Source organism: Acromyrmex echinatior, chromosome 13, assembly GCF_024713525.1.
Source record: "Acromyrmex echinatior isolate Ae372 chromosome 13, ASM2471352v2, whole genome shotgun sequence".
NCBI classification, from domain to species: Eukaryota; Metazoa; Arthropoda; class Insecta; order Hymenoptera; family Formicidae; genus Acromyrmex; species Acromyrmex echinatior.
The window spans coordinates 2242522-2265624 of record NC_141864.1 but is presented as its reverse complement, the minus strand read 5'-3'; the positions used below and the strand labels follow the sequence as shown (position 1 = coordinate 2265624).

At 38.4% G+C, this 23103-nt stretch overlaps 1 long non-coding RNA gene across 4 annotated transcripts; it reads left to right on the top strand.

Moving 5' to 3' along the window:
• Positions 1-18268: 18268 nt before the first annotated feature.
• Positions 18269-22243, top strand: LOC147907498 (uncharacterized). 4 transcript variants are annotated; one of them, XR_015547085.1, is made up of 4 exons: positions 18269-18318; positions 19328-19472; positions 19580-19750; positions 20863-21318. It is a non-coding gene; the product is annotated as an uncharacterized LOC147907498 (long non-coding RNA). The 4 variants fall into 4 exon arrangements; XR_015547083.1 differs by lacking the exon at positions 18269-18318 and adding an exon at positions 18331-18916; XR_015547084.1 differs by lacking the exon at positions 18269-18318 and adding an exon at positions 18332-18916 and having other exon boundaries at positions 20872-21318.
• Positions 22244-23103: the final 860 nt, after the last annotated feature.

The window sequence follows — 23103 nt, the reverse complement described above, 5'->3', positions numbered from 1 at the left end:
TCATTTGTCTTCCACAGGATCCTCTGGAGGTCTCGGTCTTCCGGGTGTACCAGAATTTGCCGGTACATCTTTTCTATGTCGGCGGCTATGACGAAGTGATGAGTCACGATATTTCCGAAGACCAGCAGCAGGTTTGGTCCGATCAGGAGGTTATTATTCAAGGATGTCGTCATGGGGTGCGCGCCGATCCATTGAACACGACGCGAATCTTTGTCGCGTTGCTCGGTCCTTTTAAAACGCCGTGATGCAGTAAGTAACATAGATGGGAAGAGATATAGTGTCAAGCCGAGCATTTGCTGCAGTACTTAGTAGAAGGATACTCACTCACCAAATGTCGGCCAAGGCAGTTGAAGCACAATTTGTGATCATCAACCGACACTCTTTCATTGACTTCTACTTGTATTTTTGCAGACCATCAAAGAATGTTCCTTCTGATAGGGCAAGATGCAGCGCGATTCCGGATCCTTCTTCCTGATGTGATGAGCACAGGTGTGAGCGGTCTTATCGGACGGCTTCCCAGTCGAGGAGGAATCCCCCTTAGCATCGTGGAGAGCCTCTTGCGTTATCACCTGTTTCTTTTCACCTCTTCCTGTTTCCGGAAGGAACGTTAATCCGAAGATTAGCATAGAAGGGCGGTTCGGAAGATTTTCACAAGAAAGTCTCCCATTCCTTCCGGGTTTTTGCATCGAACAACTCGGCCATCAAATGTACGAAACATATCAGTACAATCATTAATGGGTCGCTGAATTTCTTCCAGGGCCACCGACCATGAAAGATACGTCGCAAGTCAGCCGCTGAGTCGCTTTTCATCTTTGGAATCGATAGGAAGGCAGACAGGTAATAGCCAACAGGCGCTTGTTTTCATAGTAATCGATGAACGCGGACCATGCCCGATCGAAGTTGTCCGCATTCGACGGCAAATCTTGTACAAAATACTCGGCATTTCCTAGCACATTAGTCTTCAGATAATGTATCTTCTCCACCCTGGACAGTGTGATCTCCTTAACATGATGGAGGAGAATATGTCTCGCTAAGTCGACCAATTCTCGAATCTGCTGGAACACTGAGACAAATGAATTCGAGACAACATACTGCGCAGCGCTCGCGGCCCGGATAGAGGCAGTGGCTCCTCGGCGGGCACTTTCTTTGTCTACGACTCCTCGAGTCAAAAAACACTCTTTTTTCGGGGTATAAATAGAGGTCCCGCGGAAGCATAGAGAGTCAGTACCAAATTTTGAAGCATCCGGTTCACTTCGAAAATCATTATAACCCGCGCTAACCACGCCAGTTGCGATTCCGTCCGAGTGTGAACTTATAATCAAATCGCAACTGAAGTTAACCATACGCCACGGCGACTGCCCTTCAGACGCTCTTCGCCGAAGATCTCGTTGGCCACTCATCTAGAACCTACTCGATATCTTGGGGACAGCTAATAAGTAAGTTGTAATTATTTACAGTCCACCCCGCATTTCCCCGCATGGAAAAACTCATTTATTGTGCATTAATACACATACACGCGTTTCCAAAGAACGTACTCCAATTTTAACTCGTCGTAATGCGAACTATCAAGAAACGCGGATGACTCCCCTATAACCGGAGGAGTAGACGGAACCGCTCCCCAGGGCCACCCACAATCGCGCCGGCACAATCGACTGTCGAACAATTCACAGAAATCTCCTACTCACCAACGCAACCGTTGGACCTCACCTCTTCTCCTGTTATCGACCTCGATATCCAAAAAATCCTTGGTTATTCCCCTCTTCCTCTCGAGGAACGATTTCCTCCCCCTCCTCCTCTCGAGCAACGATTCCCTCCTCCTCCTCCTCTCAAAGAACGCTTTCCTTCCCCTCTTCCTTACGAACAACGATTCCCACTTCCTCTTCCTTCTTCAGATTAACTCTCGCCCCTCCCATTTCGATTAAATTCCAAACCGATCAACAGAGATCGGATGTTCCGGTTCTATACGTCCCCCTCCCACGAAGGGGACAGATTAGTGATCGTATATATCCCCGGAAATCCCGCACCTTACACTGTGTTTTTTAAACACCTCATCCCGATGTGCTCCTGCAATACGTTCCTCGCCGTACCCGCTAACCCTTTCTCATCCACACACGCACACACACACACATATACGCATTCACAAGTTATAGATAGTATGTATTTTTTTTGTAAAGAGAAGTATAATGTACAAAACCCTTTGTTTATTATTTTATTAATAAATGTAACTTAAGGTATTCCTCTGTCTTTTATTAAAATCACCTCTCGCATTTACTTCCCTCGAATACCTGAGATCGCAGGACGAGGTCCAGTCCCGGGTCAAAGGGATTAAGTTCCTTGACCGAAAAAGTAGGACCGACGTTCGCACTGTCCAACGGAACAGCGTTCCTTCGGACGTTGACCCACATTCCGGGACTTAAAAGGTGCGTATGACTCACAGATGTTCGCCTCCGCGCGTATACCTGTGAGATTGAGTCTGACCGTCCTTCCATACCCTCTCTATTCTCCCTCATTGTCTCCTTGACCAAATTTTCAAGGGTTTGGACGTAATATATTAATATGTGTTTGTGAGGTTATGCTGAGAACGACTAAAAATTTCAAAATTAACATATTTTTTACCATTTCTTAGTAACATGGCGTCTCAAGTCGTGACAACATTTATTTGATATGAAAGTCTCACGATTACATAGTGTCGCGCCGCCCTGACAACTCCGGATGACGAGATCTCTTACGAAACAAAGAAACACGCGGAACCGGAAACGGTTGAGATAGCAGTAGTCGAAGCCCAATTAGGGACATGTCCGCATATCAACCTAATAATAACCGCTCGATAAATGGTGCCGTTACTGTAAAAACGAGGTACAAAATCGAGGAGTCCCGCAAACTCGAGTACAATAACTCTCGTGCTGTACAGGGAAACTCCGGAAACCTCTCGAGAGCGATGGACGAGTCTCGAGCGAGCAGATCATAGAATCAAAATCGTCCAGTGAAAATAATCGAAATTCAATCTAATGAGGAAACAGACGACGGATCGCAGTCTTAAATCCCAATGATTTCTTTCACGCGCCGTTAGTATTTCCGCCGACGGTCTATTACGAGACACTGAGTTCATGATTGATACGGGCGCCGAATCAAATAAAAAGAAATAACCTATTGTACATCCCGAGATGCATGTTTAGGCAAACCAATCCCCCTTAGCGAAATAACCGACGGTGATATAAAAACGCTGGATCTGTCGACATAAAATTTATGGGGCACACTATAACGTTGCAAGTCGTGAAGGATAATTTTCCGATATCTTAAGAAGGCATTCTAGAATTCAACTTTTTGCACAACGTCACGAAAATAGACTTTCTAAAGAAATACATCCTCTGACGGAACATCACGATTCCCTTCGCACAACGCAATATCGTAATAATCCCGCCTAGATCCCGCGTCACTATCCCCATAAGTATCAACAACTCAGGCCTAGCAGAAGGATACGTCCCGCGAATTCATATACGACAATGTGTACTTAGGTAACGTGTTAGTTGCTAACTACAGGGTGGGCCATCTATTGGTACGTTTTTGAATTTCGTCGTATGGCAACACCGAACGAGCTACAGACCCGAAATTTTGACAGTTTATTAGTCATACCGTCCGCGGCACGAAACAACATGTTTTCTCTTGAAGAGCGTTTTGAAATTTTAAAAACTTATTTTCAAAGTCAGTGCTGTGTCGCCGAAACTGTACGAATTTTGAAAAGAAATATGGGTCGTGATAGAGCACCCACCGAAGGAGCTATACGCAAATTGGTGAGGAAAGTTCGTGAGAAAGGGATGTTAGTGGATGACAGAAGTGGTCCCAGAGCTCGGACAGTGCGCACACCCGAGAATATTGAGGCTGTGGCCCAAAGTGTGAGACAGAATCCGACGACTTCAACTCGACGCCGATCGCAGCAACTGAGCATTAGTCGCACCAGCCTGAGGAGAATACTGCACAAAGACCTCGGATTATTCGCCTACAAGATCCAGATGACTCAGGAGTTGAAAGCAAATGACCATCCGCTTCGATATCAGTTTGCTGTGTGGGCTATAGACCAGCTCAATAATGACGTCGATTTTGGTCGAAAAATCATCTTTTCGAACGAAGCTCATTTCCATCTCGGCGGATATGTGAACAAGCAAAATTGCCGGATTTGGGGCTCGGAACAGCCACACACAATCGTAGAGAGACCAATGCATCCTCCAAGAGTCACAGTTTGGTGTGGATTTTGGAGTGGTGGCATAATTGGCCCATTTTTCTTCGAAAATGATGCTGGAAACGCCGTTACCGTCAATGGCGAACGCTACAGAGCCATGTTGACCAACTTTTTATGGCCTCAAATCGACACTATGAATGTGGACGACCTTTGGTTTCAACAAGATGGCGCCACATGCCATACAAGCCGACTTACCATCGACCTTCTGCGCACCAAGTTCAACAACCGCATAATCAGCCGTTCAGGAGATGTCAATTGGCCTGCGCGTAGCTGCGATTTGACACCGCTGGACTTTTTCCTGTGGGGTGCCGTTAAAGACCGATGTTATGCGGATAATCCAGAGACAATTCCAGCTTTGAAAAACAATATTACGACTGTTTTGAGTGAAATTGGCGCCGAGGTAGTCCAAAATGTCATTAATAATTGGGGTGACCGAATGGCATACTGTAAGGCCAGTAGAGGGAGCCACATGAACGAAATCGTTTTTCATTCTTGACGCGGATACTTTTAGCTTCACAACAAAAAAAAAATTAATAAAAAATATCAATGTATGCTCATTTGATCGCATTTTTAAAAACGTACCAATAGATGGCCCACCCTGTATAATGGTAGAGCCTCTATCAGTGTTATTAACACAAGCAAGACCGATCAGGAATTAGAAATTCCAATCGTGCAACTTAAGAAAATCGAAGGCCATCTTGTCTCTTTGTTCGGATGATGTATCATCGTTCAAAAAACATGCTTTGTCCCCAACGTTCGGAAGACCCGTTAATTGCAGGTAGCGTCGGTTATGAACAAAAAATACTTCTAAAAACAAACGCATGAACCATACGAAAACGCTCCTACGATTCGAACACTTAAACAACGGAGAGACGTACACAAGCAATCTCTGAATGAATATACATAGCAATCTCTTCCAACTGCTCGGATGTACAAATGCGATCCAACATAAAATAAATACTACCGATCTTCACCCTACACACACGAAGCAATATCACTACCTGTCAATACACAAAGATAAGATAGAGATAAATAAACAAATTAAAACTCTCCTGATATTATCTGTCCTTTTAACTCTCCTTATAATTCCCCCTTGTACTCAATAAACCAGACCTTCAAGGTAATAAAAGATGGCGAATGATCATAGACTACCGAGCGCTAAATAAAAAAACAGTCGGTGACGCGTACTCAATATTACCGAAATATTACCGAAATATTTGACCAGCTAAGCAATATCTGCTAAGTATTTCAACGTTTTTGACTTGGCTTCAGAATTCCACCAAATACCGATGCACGAGTCCGACGAGCCAAAAACAGTTTTCTCCATGCCTTACGGGCATTATATCAGTTCAAAGGCATGCTGTTCAGATTAAAAAATGCTCCGGTGACGTTCCAACGACTTATAGATCAGGTACTCTCCGGTCTGCAAGGAATTATTTATGTATCTAGACGACATAATGCTCTATGCAAGTTCGCTACGTGAACATGAGATTAAATTCAATAAACTCGCCGAAAAATTACGAGGAGCTAACTTGGAGCTGCAACCCGACAAAGAGCGAGTTCCTGCATAAAGAAGCATACCTGGGCCACATAATCGGCAAGGACAGCGTCAAATCGGACTCAAAAGTAATATATGCTGTCAAAAAATTTCCGAGGCCCTTCAACTCTAAAGCCATAAAACAGTTCTTGGGACTAGCCAGATCGGCGGTTTGCTGGATTTTTCGAAAACAGCCCGTCCTTTAATAAATCTACAAGGTGCGTCCCAAAATTTTCCGAACTTTTTCAATAGGGATAGGTCGGGTGGCGCCATCCGTGTGTTCGATTGCGCGTTTGAAAGGTACATCCCTAGCTGACTTCCAGTAAAAATTTCATGACATTTGGTTCAGTGGAAACGAAGTTATGGCGTCTCAAGTGTCAGTATGTTGTATACATCGGTACGAGAATGAACTTCGAACAAAGAGCCAATATTAAGTTTTGTTTTAAACTTGGTAAAACATTTACCGAAACTCATAATTTGATGAAACAAGTTTATGGTGATAATTGTGTAGCCCGTGCCAGTGTTTATGAGTGGTATACGCGATTCAAGAACGGTCGTGAGAACATAAATGACGACGCACATACAGGTCGCCCAAAATCGACAATTAACGAAAATTCCATCGAAGTTTTTATGATTCCAAGGGTATTGTGCACAAAGAATTCGTTCCAGCAGGCCAAACAGTTAATGCTGTATTCTATGTAAGCGTTTTGAAGCGTTTGGTGCACCGCATTCGTCGTATTCGGCCAGAATATCGCGAAGGAGGAAGTTGGCGCTTGTTACACGATAATGCGCCATCTCACCGTTCGACACTTGTCACTGATTTTTTGACTAAAAATCACATTTTAACAATCAACCATTCCCCGTATTCGCCTGATATGGCACCTTGTGACTTCTACCTATTCGGCAAAATGCATTTGTCCATGAAAGGAAAGCGGTATGTGGACGTAGAAGACATCCAAAGGGCTTGTACCACTATTCTGAAGGACGTGCCTTTGAACGACATAAAACACTCATTTGAAATGCTTTTAGATCGTGCCAAACGTTGTATTGAGTCCGACGGGGACTACTTTGAATAAACAATTTGAATTTGAAAAAAAAAGTAAACCATTGTTGTTTTATTTCAAAAGTTCAGAAAATTTTGGGACGCACCTTGTACTTAAGAAAAACGTTAAGTTCGAATGGATTAATACGCAGGAATAAGCATTTGCGTTGCTTAAAACTTCCTTATGTTCTGAACCGCTTTTACAATACCTGTATTTCACCCTGCCATTCGTTGTAACGATGCGTCGACCCGACAAAGAGCGAGTTCCTGCATAAAGAAGTATACCTGGGCCACATAATCGGCAAGGACAGCGTCAAATCGGACTCAAAAGTAATATATGCTGTCAAAAAATTTGATACGTGGGAGAATAAAACTCGCTGAATATGAATACAACATTTGTTACAAAACGGGGAAAATAAATCTGAACGCCGATGTTCTGTCGAGAAATCCAGTCGCACCGATCACTGCAGACGAGTAAACCATCATAAAAAAGGGTCATAAATTCTTTCCTCTTGCGCGCAGTAAGCATTCAGCACAAGACGCTTTCTCTTCTGACTCAACATCCATCTGCTCCCTCCTCTCGCAAAAAATCCTACCTCTCGACAAGACTGTAACATTCCAAAGGCCGCACCCACTCTCGTACATAACGAAATTCTAAGCGAAAGCGATACCGAAAATGATAGCAGCGAAGACAGTGATGTTCCCTTGTTAGATGATTTCGGTGCACTGCACTAGCGCTTTAATGGGAATTAAAGAATAATTTCACTACAAGGAAAGATAACTTCGTAATCTTTATCATGCAACGAGGCGAACCCTACGATTGAGGAGCGCGCATACTCGCGGATCAAGCACGATTATTGCGAATCGAGAACGCTCCTTTCGGGCGCGCCAAATTAATTAATGATAAAAGTAGATATATTATTGCGTTAGTAATTAAGGAGCGCGTATCCGACATAATAGAGAGGCAAATGGTAATGGTAATGGAATTTCATCCCTACTGAACGTAATAATGAATTTGTATAATAAGCCTTTTGTTAGTCTTTATATGTAAAGGCGATATCGGCAGAGTACCGTGGCAAAAAATTGGAGACGTTTTAGACGATACGTTTCGTAACCACAATGCCAAAATATCGATTCATACAATCGAATTTCGATTCCGTTACTTTCTAATCGGCGAATTCTTAAAGAGTACCATGATTCAGCGACCAGTAGACATAAAGACATGTCTAAGACTTATTGGAGAATTAAAGATCGATATTACTGATCAAACATGAAAGCGGATGTACAGTCTTACATTCAAAACTGTAGAAACTGCCAGCTAAAAAAATTTGTGCGCATAAAAATTTGCCAGCCGATGGTTCTAACAGACACGCTGTGACGCGTTTGAAAAAATTTCCATGGATATTAAGGGACCACTACCTGAAAGCGAGCGGGAAACACATACACACAATCATACAAAAAATACATACATACAACCTAAATATTCCCTCGCGATATCGCTCAAGCAATGACAATTGATATAGCTAATTGATATAGCTAATGCATTTGTAAACGATTTTATATGCATCTACGGTGCCTCCAAGGTCTTATGGATTAGGATTCAAACTTTCTAAGTGCCCTCATGCGCGCCATAACACGCAAATTCCGAATATCGCAATTCAAAACGACTGCCTATCATCCCCAATCGAATGACTCAGTCGAAAGGAGCCACCACATACTCTGGGAGCAATACACATACTTTAAGCAATATGTAAACAAAAATCACGAGTGGGACAAATATTTAAAGTTAGTAACGTTTTCTTATAATTAGTGTTCACGAAGGCACTAAATTCACGCCGCATAAATTGGTATTCGGTAAAATAGTCAAAATCTCGACAAGTGATCCATATTAGCAAGTGACTTGAGAGAAACATACGCAGACTATGTAACTTCTTTGTCCAATCGACTCCATGGTAGCGAACCTCTGTCATGCGAAACTAAGATCGAAGCGTTACTACGATAAAAAAGCTAACTCTCGAGGGTTTAAATCAGGCAATCAAGTTTGTTAAAAGGGAAACTTGTAGCTCGATACAGAACCGCATGAAGTCCTGAAAATTTTAAATAATAATAATATTAGCGATAAGTAGTAATAGAACTCGTATAGTGCATGGCAACAAACTCAAGAAGCTGCGCTACATAGAAAAGCGCGGGGCGTATCTACTAAACGATGGTGCTCCCCACCTTAGGCCCAGCAGATGCGAATAACCAAGATGCCAACGCACCAGTTTTGAGTTCAACGCGCCTCACGATGGATCAACGGATGATCACTCTCACTCTCATCATAGCGATCCTGGTCCTCTTATATCACCAGCACTTAGTTTAGTAGGCCAAGGTCTTAACATCACTTTCTTTGCTGGACATTGCGATCTGTAAGACATCGAGTCCATCACTAAGAACATTTATGTCCAGTTGTTCCAACTTTCGGACTTTGAGAGGACACAACAGGGTGATCCAATGTAAAATCAAGTTCGATTGCACGATATATTATCGGTATGCACTCGCACGTTTCAGTGATCTACGGCGGAAGGAGAATCAACCACTATGAGTTGGCAGCTAGCAATTGCAAACACATGCACGAGACTGGAACCATCAACCTGGGAAGAAGAGATGATTACATTGCTGGACTTAAATCGAACAGCACCTCTACTCGGAGCATCACACTTGCCGGGCATGCTTCAATGATCGTTGCAGCGGCACCCAATTCTTACGAAATGTGAGACAGCGTCGTGTAGGTAACAGTCATGGTAACGCTTTGAGGCCTCTATTCAGGCCGCAGTTCACATGAAATTATCCTACTCTCTCTGTAATGCAAAATCGCAGCCGGGGAATGCTTGGACACTGACGGCGAGGAAACTTCTGATCATCCGTATTGCCTGATAGCTATCACTTTAGTCACTATGATGTTCTCTACGAAGATTAAGCAAGTAAGCTGATCTCTAAGGGTAACTAAATGGCACCCGCTGAGAGAAACTACTTTCGCGCTCATTCAAGCAGTTGAAATCAGCCTCTATGGATATACGCTGATACAAACGGAGCATCCAAAACTCTTTATTCTGGAAACGTAACGAGCTTTTAGAACGTGATCAAGAATCTCCGTAAGTAACTTGAACATTTTCGATTATGTCAACTCCAAGTCCGTATTCATTGAGAAATATATCAAGACATTTAACGCGTCTATATTGGGACATTATGGATCAAAAATGTACCCTAGAGAAACAAATCCTTTTATACGCACTCACTATCCAGCATCTCCTGACGAGATGGCTCATCTTATCATGAAGGCACCTTGATACACAGTCGTGACAACCGGAGAGGCTACACACCTCGTCAAATGCGTTCCAATGGAATGCAAAATCCGTCACACCGAAGGATACTTCAAATTGCCAGTGACTTATGGAAATAAATCAACGTTGCTCATATCCGGATCAAGGATATTGACACAGGCGGGAACACATAAGTGCTGCAGAGAGCTTCTGCCAACCATGTATAAAATTTATGGAACTTGGTTTCGATTTATATCTACTTCCATCGCGCCCGATAGAGTCACTATCTCCATCTACGATTCAGTTATTAACACGACCAGCGTGAAAGTCAGCCCCGCAGAATCTATTCAGATGAGGACCTAAATCGGCTTCGTAACCATATAATGTTTTCTATAGAGAAACCTCAGATGTTAAATACCTTACGAGGGAATGGGCCATAATATTCCCGTTGGGAGTATATCGATAACGAATCTTTTCGCCGAAAAATCTTTAGAAAAGATTGCCGAAAGCGCAGGGGCGCGCCTCTAGCAAGAATTCACATTTGGTTCAGCAAGCGCAGAAATCGTGGCAATTTTCCTCATCTAATTCAACTGGTGAAATAGATCGTGGACGTTAATCCATGGTTACGCGTTACATTCAACGGTTGGAGCTTACACTTACTCGGGACGATTTGGAGCTCTCCAGTGACAGGTGTCACGCACCTGTTGCTCCACCTGGCAGTATCCAGCGGGAGGAACACCCCCGAGAAGCAGGAGGACAAGGATACCCTTCTCCCCATCATAGCAGAGGCCCTCTCCAAGCCCTATAACAAAAGTCGACCACCTACCCTCACCCCACTAACATACAATAAAAGTATGAATGAAAAACTTGTATATTATAAAAAACTCCATGCCTAGTATGAAAATGCGTGTCAAGTGTGAATGAAAAACCTGTATATTATAAAAAATGAGTGACAAAACAATCGCTAAACGAATAATTAATTCTTAAGCAAATCTGTAATATTACGATAAGTTAGCTAGGTAATTGTGCTAAACTAAGCACTTATTGCGATAAATTAAAAAAAATATTACGTCCGGACGTCCGGCTCGCAGAGATGTTCTTGAGAACGCGTTCACGTACTCCCGGCCCGCAGAAATGAACAACACGGATGTTATAAAAAGAACAAGAAGAGTTTATTATGAAATGAACACAGAACACACACACATGCACGCACGCACGCACGCACGCACACGCACGCACACGTAAAGCTCAAAGCATACGATCGATGAGAGAATAAGCGAATCGAGAGTCCGAGCGCAGCGACGACTCACGTCCAAATATGCCGATTTTGTTAAATAACAGAGTTGCTAGGCAACGCGACTTTTAGGACTTCACTAGTGGCGATCTCGCGACAGTGTCGGCTCGGCACGGGCGTAACAATATGAGTTAATCAATTTTTTTTCTTTTTCTCTGTTTTTCCTTCCTAGATCAGATAATCGATAAAACGTCGGACATAGCCCAACATTTTATTTTTAGGGGGAGAGAGGAGAGGTGTCACGTTTGCAAAAACTTTTTATCCAATAATTATTTTTCCAAACAGATTCACTGACAGCCCCGAGTAGTACACGCGGGCATCTCTTAGAACATACCTGTCGCTTCTCTCCACACATACCAACGATGACGCAATCAAAAGGGGAACGCCCACGGACAAAACTTAAGAGAGATTGTAGAGTAGCAGTGCGCGTCGTACAGAGTGGACAAGAGTGAATTACGGTTTACTTCCACTGTCCGACAAAATCGCTACTTCAGTTCTACTTTTAAGCGCCGCGTGCAAACGTAATCATAAGTCCGAACGCGATTTTCTTGTACCTCAACTCCTAAATCTAGTAATACCAATCGTAATTTTAAATCTAAAAATATTAATCCAATCTCTGAATCTAGAAGTAATTATAAGTCCTAATTCGTTAGCTCGTAACTTTTTAATTAACTTAGAAATAAATTTGCTCTCGTATAATAATTAGCTATTAAGCACTGACTAGTATTAAATATACATCTCATTAATTCGATTCGAGTTTGTACTTTATGGACATCTCCACTTCCTCTCTAACTTATTCTAACGTTAATGATAATACAACCGTTATTAAACATAGCAAAAGGTAATCGTGCGGGCCTATTAGTGTGATCCGAGTTAGTAATTAAATTCATCCAGGGAGCAACAGAGGCTTTGATACATCGACCACCCGCTTTTCCCACGAATACTTGAGAGCATGGATATTGCAGAGCATGCAACTATGTATCTCAAGGTAACAAAGCTTCTTTTCATATTTCTCTGAATTGAAAGTAGCGTAATGAACCGCAAAGCATGTGCCCTGTATTCCCGCGTTCGCGCGCTTCTATTGATGCTCGACTCCTATCGATCAACCCTTAGCCCGAATCCTCATACAGACAATAGCGCTTTGACGCAGAGCGCTGATTGGTGAAAAATCTGTTGTGAGGATAAAATTTATCTCCATTTTCCGTTTTTCACCAATTAGCGTTCAAAGCGCTGTTGCCCGTATGAGGATCCGGCTTGTTGCATGGGTGCGTAGCGATTGTTGCGTATCCTCCCCATTTTAACGACACAAGAAGAACGGGATAATTAAATGCACTGAATGTTATATCTTGTTATCGATTTACGAAAAGGAGAATTATTTTAGGGTTTTACAACATTATGTCCACCTGGGTAACTTCGAGCGATTTGAGACTTGCCACGCGTGCTCATTGATACTAGTTACACTTCATGCGGTTGCAGATTGCTTTGAGTATTCAAATATCTTGAAAAGATTTCTAGTATTTTTAGGAAGAACGGAAGAACGGCCGTGGAACGACTCAGGATGCCATGTTACGAACATCGCGCTGGTGTGCTGGAGTCATAATGGCATCCTGAATGTATCGGAGGCATTACATGAAGCGCAGAAATGCGGAAATGCAGAAGACAAAAATTAAATTTTTCTAAATTTCCGCGTTTCTGCGCATTTCTGTTCCATCTTTTGATTTTCTAATATTATGATCTTCTAATATTACAAAGCATTAGAGCTTTATAATTTCCGCAAAAAAGCAGAACGATATAGTGACAATACACTTTTGCATTCATTAAAAAAAATTGTATTCACTCAATTCATTGCAATTTTCATCAATGTGCTTATCTTTTCAGCTTATGTATTGAATACAAGCATTTTAATATAATAAATACCGTTAAAAATTAATAATTTCTAATTCCCTGTTCCGCTTTTCCACTCAAATTGTACTGCATGTAATATTAGGAGATCAAAACAGACGGATCAGAACACGCGGAAACGCGAAAATCTAGTAAAGTTTAATTAATTTTGTCTTTCGTCTTTCCGCATTTCCGCACTTCATGTAATGACACCCTCAGAATGCATCCCATAGAGCGGAAATTGGCAACGGAACGGAATTCATGGAATCAACACGACGAATCACAGCCACGCCGTTTTCTTTTTTACGCTTTTCCTAAATTCTTTATATCTCATGAGCAAAATAAGCAGAAGCAGAACACGCGGAAAAATATAAAATTATACTTTTTTATAATATTTATATAATAAAAATAATATTTTAATATAAATATAATAAAGAATATAACAAACTGGTAAACATTAGAACTTCTATAGCAGTAAAAAATATTTTAAAAATATTTTAAAAATATTTTTATAATCATAATCGTAAAACTATCTCATGATTGGCTGAAACTTGATTCCGCTTCTGTGTTCACGGTTCAATGGTACATAAGAGAAAAAAAATAAACGGAATCGTAGGCTGCTGATTAATATCTACATTCATATTTATTGTAATGATCAAATAATTAACATTCTGCTATTGTGTCCATATTAATGAAGAAGACAAATAACAGTATGTAATCAATTACATCATATAGACAATGGCTGTAATATACATCAACAGTATATAATATTGAGATTATGTGCAACTTTCGTTCATTCCGCAAATTGTAAGGAGCTCCGCACAATAAAAGGAACAGGGAATAGAGAACAAAGAATAAGAATTTCAATCTATCAGAAATCATGTATTGTGGAATACACAGTTTCGGATAGGTTGAAATTTTTATTCTCTGTTCTTTGTTCCCTGTTCCTTTTATTGTGCGGAGCTCCTAACAGTGAAATTATAGCGAAAATAGAGGAACGACTGTGATTCGTCGTGTTCATTCCGCGAGTTGTCAATTTGTGCTCTATGGAACGGCGGCCCAGAGTCAACAATAATCGCCAAATATCTAGCCAATCGGTAAATTAGACAATTTCAATCATAGCTTCCTTCAATCCCCGGAACGAATTTCGTATCTCATCCATAGTCTCAGGTTAGTCAAAACCGCAGAGATCGGTCGAATCTCCCTGAGACGTAACACCGAATAGCGCTAATTTCAATGACGCATTCTCTATACCGCATCCCTTTTCCGCATCGTGTAATTTTACCCTTAGTCACGACTCATGTGTTAAAAATTGATGAATATTAAACGTCAATTTTGATCATGTGACTTATTTTGACGTTGAAAATGAGCGTTGAGCGTGAAAAGGTCATCATGAAAAGGTACCTTAAGACTGCGTTTGAAAATATCACTCGAGTGTATTATTTTATTCTTGGATGCGTTCCGTTTCATGCGGGATGCGCATGATGTATCATTTTATTTTTCTTTAATATTCGGTGAACAACAAAGATAAAATTATATATCATGCGCAATATGCGTGAAACGAACGCACCTCTTGTTGTACACTTAATGTTAAACAAGGATAAGATGATACACGAGGACATCGGAAGTGATGTCAATTTTTCCAGCCAAATCTAGCGTTTTTAAAGGTTGTCTAGCTGTAAAATTTAAAAAAATGCGGATAGCGATAATTTTGACGGGATTTAATTTTTTTTTAGTTTTCTGGCGATTTTTGTTTAAAGCTTAAATAAATACTTATTTTTACGCGATTTCTAATTTATATTTTGCGAATATGGTGCATTAAGATATTCTATCTTTAAATATTGGGTCATCTAAAAAGTATCCGCGATTTTTTGTCACTAGATGTGTGTTGATGGTCAATATCTAGTGACAAAGTACCGCGGATACTTTTTAGATGACCCAATACGTATGTATAGAATAATGAACAATAGCTATTGGTTGCGGCTGTTGTACCCATTTATGATTCATGACGCTGTGGGATGCGGCGCTGCTACGAGAAAATTGAAAAAATTTTGAAGTCAGCCATAGACTTGAGACAGTAGCTTAGACTAAGGGTAGCAGTCGCCATTTTGTTTTTCCTGCTATATTTTAACCTGTATTTCTGTGCTAAAAGTTTAAAATAGAAAAAACGAAAGCTATTTATTAGCAAAAATTCCGCTTAGAATGGAAGACGTATTCAAAATTAAAAGATTGGATTCGAAAGGAATTGACGAATAAAACTCAAGCATGTAAGCTGAGTGATTTGCTCTCCCATGCTGAAACAAAAAAAAATACAAATTAACCTGTGTCGCAACATGTAAACAAACTTCCGTTCAAACCTTCATCCTCTAATACAGGCTTCCGCATACAGAACGCGACAACGTTTGCCGCGCGGCGGAAGTTATCGCACTAACTAATAATTCTATATTTTTAAATCGGTCTCACCATTCAAAACTTCTAAAAATGGTATAATAGTACTTCCGTCACGCGACAAAAGTTGGATTAAGTTCAACTTTTGTCGCGCGGTGGAAATTATATATCTATTATTTCCGAGCAAGTGAGACGTTGATTGGCTATCGCGCAACTTCCGCCGTGTGGCAAGTGTTGCTGCATTCTGTGTACGGAACCATAAGACACAAGAGCAAGATGATGCTTTAGCATTGTACATATAGAGTATGACGTTCTTATCATCCTTGACTAATGTGAATGCTTTCTATTTGATAACACAAGTCGACACAAGTCATTCAAACATCGTTCTACCTTTGTTGATATTCAGAGAGTGACAAAGATAGAACGACACTTGTGTCGACTTTATCGACTTGTGTCATCAAATGGAAAGTATTCACATTAGTCAAGGATGATAAGAACATCATTGATCGTGAAGATGAATGGATCACGACTGATATCGAATAGATTTGCTGCGACCTCTTACATGTTTTACATTTATGTTTAGTTTATAAAATAACTTTAAAAATGTTATATTTTATTTTTATATTTATTTGAGAAAAATTTTACAATGAAATGGGTAAATAAAATATGCAAAAACTCAATGTTAATGCAAGTTTAATATATATGTATATTCCAAGTTATCCCGGTAATTATATGTTACATATGTATTTAAATATGTTTGAAAAATAAATAGATTAAACATTTAGGTTTATTCGCGTCGCATGTTCCAGCATGCTCCAATGTGCTCTTGCTATAGCTTCTACTCACTTCAACGAGCGCGGTAGACTGAGTAAATGCTATAGGGAGCATTTTAAAGCATGTTAAAGCATATGGCGCGAACGAATCTTCTGTTTTACTTATTCAGTCCTTTTAATTTATTTACATAATGAAATTTCTTCTCAATTATATATTATATTAATAAATCAATAAGTAATCAGTAGTGAATATACACTAAGGTGAACAAGAGAAAAGTGAAAATCAATATAAAGCATAGTGACAATGTTTATCAAGAGAAAGAAGTTTCTTCTCAGTATTTGGTAGGTGCTCTGTCAGTTTGCGTCAAGCTAGTACAACCATGAAATTTTTATTTTCGAATAAAGAGTAGGAGTACCTAATTTTTTAATAGAGTATCTAATTAGCACCTAAAAAGCACCTAATTTTCGTGCTATTTTTAATTTCTAACGACCTCGTACTGCTAGATTGATAGAGACATCAATGGGTACATTCAGAACAACAATCGCTCAGTTAGAGCTATCTGATTGATCTATATTTTAGGATCTAATAGAATATGCTAATCAGGTGAAAGAGCTCATTGAGTGCTGTTACGTCCCAAGGTCCAACCGTTGGTAATTGATACCTGGACAAACTGGGGACCAATGGCGGGTAACAAATCGAGAGTTGCGCGTCCTTTCGGAGAAGAGGAAACCTACGGTAATCCCTTCATGAATCTTGCTGGTGGTTCGGTCCGTGGTGCGGGACACGCGGCTCAGTCTGGACTCCGGTTGGTCAGGCTCCTTGTAGGTGCTCGATGATTGGCCGGCGCTGATTCCGCTCGTTCACACACACGATCTCCAAGTTAAACGATAAACGTATACGCGCGGCGGCGTTTATTGTAAAAGGAGAGGTTTCGTCTAATATTAGTATATATACGTACTTATAATTGCTCAAAAGTAATTAGTGTATTTTATAACTTCTGCAGTTGCTACACACATATCCAGACTTATGTTATAACTAATAATTAGATGCGGTTAACTAGGAAGGTTAAATAAGATGTACCTATGATTAGATTGGATTGCTCACGCGAGTAGAATTAGGAATTTAGGAATTAATCTAGAAATCACGATACTCTGGAAGAGACCGTTTCTCTTCGACTAGACCTGACCCCGGGAGGTTTTGAACTAACTCCTTAAAACACTCGCTGCTCGCGAGAGAGAGCAAGTCCCGTTTTTTTAGAACCCGAACGCTTTCAGGAAAAAGGTGCCCCTTCATGCTGGTAGGGCGCGTGAGGTGGGAGAAGATGTCAGGGGCGGTCCCTGCAGTTCTAGTGCCCCGTCGGTTATTGAAGTAAGGAAAAATTTGTAATTTGGCCAGGGACATTCCTGGACAAGTTTTATAAGTACCGCTGACGTGACAGTGCTCAGTAAGCGATTGGCATTCTGAATGTATCCAATGATGTTTAATCTTTAATCGGAATCGATCAATCGTGAAAATGCTTTAAAGTTACATGAGTCTCTCTTTCTCTTTCTTTCCTCTCTCTCTCTCTCTCTCTCTCTCTTTCTCTCTCTCTCTCTCTCTCTCTCTCTCTCTCTCTCTCTCTCTCTCTACGGGTACATTTAGTACTACAATCAGTCACTGAGTGCTTAGTGAGCTCTTGCACCTGTTTGGTCTATATTTTTGGATCTATTGGAATATGCCAATTAAATGCAAGAGCTCACTGATCGCTCAGGGAGTAGTGTAGTACTGAATGCACCCTATATATAATATATATATATATATATATATATATATATATATATATATGTGTACCATTCTTTTCTAGCACTCATCTTATATAAATACGTACGTAAAAATAATTACAAACATATATAAATATTTGATGGTTTTTTTTGGCAGTATTTCAAATAGAATTTAGCGGATAATTTTTTCAATAGTTGACATCAGTGGCCTAGTTTCCACCGAGGATTTAATCCGAATCAGAATATAAAAACCAACTAACTACAGTCAAGTATTCCTCTGTTACAGTCGAACGACAGGGGAAATGTTCGATTGTAATTGTTGATTCTTACATTCTGATCCGGATTAAACCCTCCAATGGAAACTACTAGGTCACTGAGGCACTCGGTGATATTTCTGAACGTCGCTTAAGGGTGATATTTCATTTGTGCGTTTTTGTCGTACGACAAATTTTTCAAGCCTTGATTGGCTATGAAATAGAGAGATCCAAGGGCCTATCTGTTCTATATACATTTGTTGTATGATAAAAAACGGTCAAATGAAATAGCATCCTAAGTCGATGGGGTTTGAAAGAGGCCCTTAACCTCTAAACTCGCGAACGCTTTATAACAATTATAACTCGCTTCGCGAGGTAAACTGCCGTGTTTTTTTTGCCAGATTCTTTCGTTTTCAGTGAATGAATTTAATTTTATTAAAATTAGAGGTAAGGCAGCTAGTCTAAATAATCACCAAATATAACATAAACGTTGTTTGTAACAGTAAAGCTAATTCTATTATACAATGTGCTTTTTGTTTTCTATTTCTTGCTGTTTGTCTCTGTCTTATTGACCAAAAAGGCAAGAGACAAACAGAGACAAACAGCAGGAAACAAAGAGCACATTATAAAATTAGTCTTAGGAGCTCCGTAGAAACTGTATTCTACAATACATTTCTGATAAGTTGAAATTCTTATTCTCTGTTCTCTGTTCCTTTTATTGTGCAGAGCCCCATAACATTGTTGAGTATTATCAGAGAGAGTAGTATCAGAGAGATCTGATATAATATTTGTATTATATTACTGTTTGTCTTTACTGGAATGCTGTTGATGCAATAACATAATTTTATTGGATTTTAGAAATGTATGAAAATCCAAACTTTCTAACAGATACTGGACTATCAAATTGCTCTAGAATGTCGAACAGTCAGAATAGGTTCTTATAAATATACCTCAAGAATATACTTATATACCTCAAGAAAAAGTAGTAATTTGCCGTAATGGTGTAAGATTTCATGTACCTTCATTAGAAAATGATAGATTAATTTTATATATAACAGAAATGTTGGGTGGAAAGATTTATAAACTCTGAAATATTTGAATATTTTACAGATTCTAGTTTTGTTACTTTTGATGTAAAGTATGAAGATATAATTAAGTTCTTTGTTCATTTTGGAAAAGCAATGCGCCAGTAATATTCTTCTTTATGCAAGAACAGGAACTATTATATATGAATTATTAGGAATGCAAGATCTAACGGGACCATATGACCCTAGTGGAAAAGTATTTACATGATATATATGAATTTTCTATATTTTAAATAGTTCTGTAATTTGATGATTATTTAAAAAAATATTTAATCTACAATTTTTAACATTTATATATTATATATATATATATATATATATATATATATATATATACACACACATATATACAGGGTGTTAGTTAAGTATGTTGCCATACTCAACAGAGCGATTCTTTAGTTTATTTCAAGTAAAAAAGTTCATATAAACATGTGTCCTAAAATGGCTTAATCCTAAATGACTTAATTTCTGAAATATAAATGAATGTTCACAAATGTTTGACGAAACGGTAAATTAGAGATATCTTCCTGCACAAATATGCCTTGCTTCGTGATCATTCGCACAACCGTAAACAAAGTGACAAAGTCAAAGTCAAAGTCACAAAATCAAAAATAGACTTCAGTACTGATATTACTGCGGATCATTGGCTTGTACATACGCTTTCGGGTCAAATTGTTTCAGTCCATCAAAATCGGTTTCATCATGCCTAAATTTACAAATTTTGAAATGACAGATATGCACTTTGCCTACGGTCTTGCAAATGATAACTCACGTGAGGCAAAGCGTATTTATGTAGAAAGATATCCCTAACGCAATTTATCATGTTGTAAAACATTTGCGAATATTCACTGCTATCTTCGAGAAAAGGGTTCTTTCGTAAGAAATACTGTCGATCTTGGAAAGATCTTTTCGTAAGAGATCTATGATTGTTAGAACACCAGTACTAGAGCAAACTTTTCTTAACGAAATCGAAGCATATTCAGAAAGGTACACAAGGAAAATAGCTAGGACATTAAATGTGAGTAATTGTATCATCTGGAGAATTTTGAAAGACCAACAGTTATATCCTTATCACATACAACGTGTACAGAGACTTTTACTATGCGATTTTCCACAAAGACTAGCTTTTTGTCGATGGATTCTTATTTTGGAACTTTTTTATTTCGAAACTTTTTTATTTCGAAAACTAAACCGTTTAGGACACATGTTTATATGGACTTTTTTACTTGAAATAAAGAATCGTTCAGTTGAGTATGGCAACATTAACTAACACCCTGTATATATAATATATATACAAAAAATATATAGATTTTTAAGGGGATCCTAATGATGATTGTACTCAACGAGAGAATGACCTCAGATCAGACGAAAACTCGTCTGTTTTGCGCAGATCTTCATAACATTGTACAGCGTACACTGCCTCCTATGTACAAACCGACATCATTCTCTCATTGAACAGAGTATAGTTATATAGTATAAGTAGGATTTACACGCAGATAATTTATGTCATTGACACATCACTACATACTATTACATCAATATCTCACATCCATACACATAAATACATATAACAGTAACGTTTTAATTAGACATCTAAATCCAATTCTAAAATCTCCATGTTGTTTCTTTGTGCAAACTATTATAATCTGTGGACTATTTATTTCATAGGTACAGATTGCACAGCTTTTATATAAAGTAAATGTCTCAATGTGACAGCTCATTTAGAGTACTAAATTGGACTAAGAAATGGAGAAAAATCTCAATTTCGAAATTTTTGTTGTTTTTGGCATAAATTCCACCTTATAGATATTTTTATTAATGCTTATATTTTAATCTTGGAAAAGAATTTTCAAATCTGTGAAAGAGGGAAAATGTTAATGTTATACAAAAGTTACATAGTTTAGTTAGTAATACAGACGGCTTTAGGAGCCTCTTAATAGCAAATCCGAATGATTAATACTTTAAATTAATCAAATAAACAAGAACGCAAGTTCTTGTGGTAGCGAGATAATATTTTATTCTGTTGGTGTCTAAATAATAAGTATAAACATTTCGGTCTCAATTAGGTCTTCTTCATTATACTTCATTAATACTTTATATTTTTATTATTTATTTAGATCTCGTGCATAAATATATTACACTATTACCAAATAAGTGTTCGGAAAATTTTTTATCGACTTTTTACTACATTTTCTTATTTTTACCAACATAAGAAAATACAGTATTAAAAAATTTTGAAAAAATTCTTGGGATACCTTGTATATAATATAACATATATTTTTTTAATATAATATTTTTATGTATACATATTTTTATGTATTTTCACAGAATTCGTTACAGTTATTTATTACTATACAGAAAAACCAAATCAAAACTTAACAAATGTTATCGATGTAGGAAATGATGATACACAAACGTGAGAATCTTATTAATAATCAACTTTTATCTTTTATATAGAATTTGATATTTGATATATCGGACAAAATTTTACAATCTTATCTATCTAACCTAATATTATTTCAATTCTTTGTGCATTATTATAAATTTGTGATGAATGTGATTATTGAATGTTTGTTGTATGAAAACTATTTCTTTTTTATGGAATAGTTATATATCCAGCACTTCCTACAAAAGGAGGAATAGCCATCAATATTTACGTATGTCTCCCAGAAGACAATTTCTTGAACGATGTAATTATAGATTTTTATTTAAAGTATTTGTCCTTAGAGGTATTATCAGAATTTGATCAACATAGAACGCATGTGTTCAGTTTGTTTTTTTACAAACGTTAAAACTAGTTTATATGTTCATATGCTCAAAATACCATGTCAATGACACTTGTCGTCAAGCGGCACGCAAGAATACAGACGAAGGACATCGATATATTTGAAAAAGATTTTGTTATAATTCCTATAAACAAAAAGTAATTCTGTAAGTTTAATATTAATTTAAACTCAGAACAGAGAATCTTAAAGGTAGGGATGTATCAGATTATAAAATGCCAGATATCGGATATTGGATATTTGGAAAGAACATGACACCAGATATCTGATATTCGATCGAATATCCGATAGAGTAATTATCCGGGTGGATATTCTCTAATTTTACAATTTCTCTATTCTTTTTTAAAAAAGAAAGGAGAAAAGGAAAACAAGGGAAAAATAGCGATAATAATTTTCTTTATCTTTTCAACCTAAAAAAAAGTGGAAAGATAAACTATGCAAGAAGTTTAGTTGAAAAGAATAGAAATTTGTATCCATGTGACTTTGTAAAATTTCAGCCGGATATATATTACCGGATACTAATAATATCTGGCTATCGGATAGGAAAAAGGCTAGATAAGGCCGATTCTGAATGCTTCCTGATACATCTCCACTTAAAAGTTAAAATCATTATTGGGACATCAGATAAAAAAGAGTTTAATTGCGTAATGAGAGAAAAAGAAAAAATATTGAAGTCTTATCGTATTGTAATTTATCTTATATTAAATTTGTAACTTGTAATAAACAAGTAAATCAATTTTATTTATTTTATTCAAGAAATTCTATT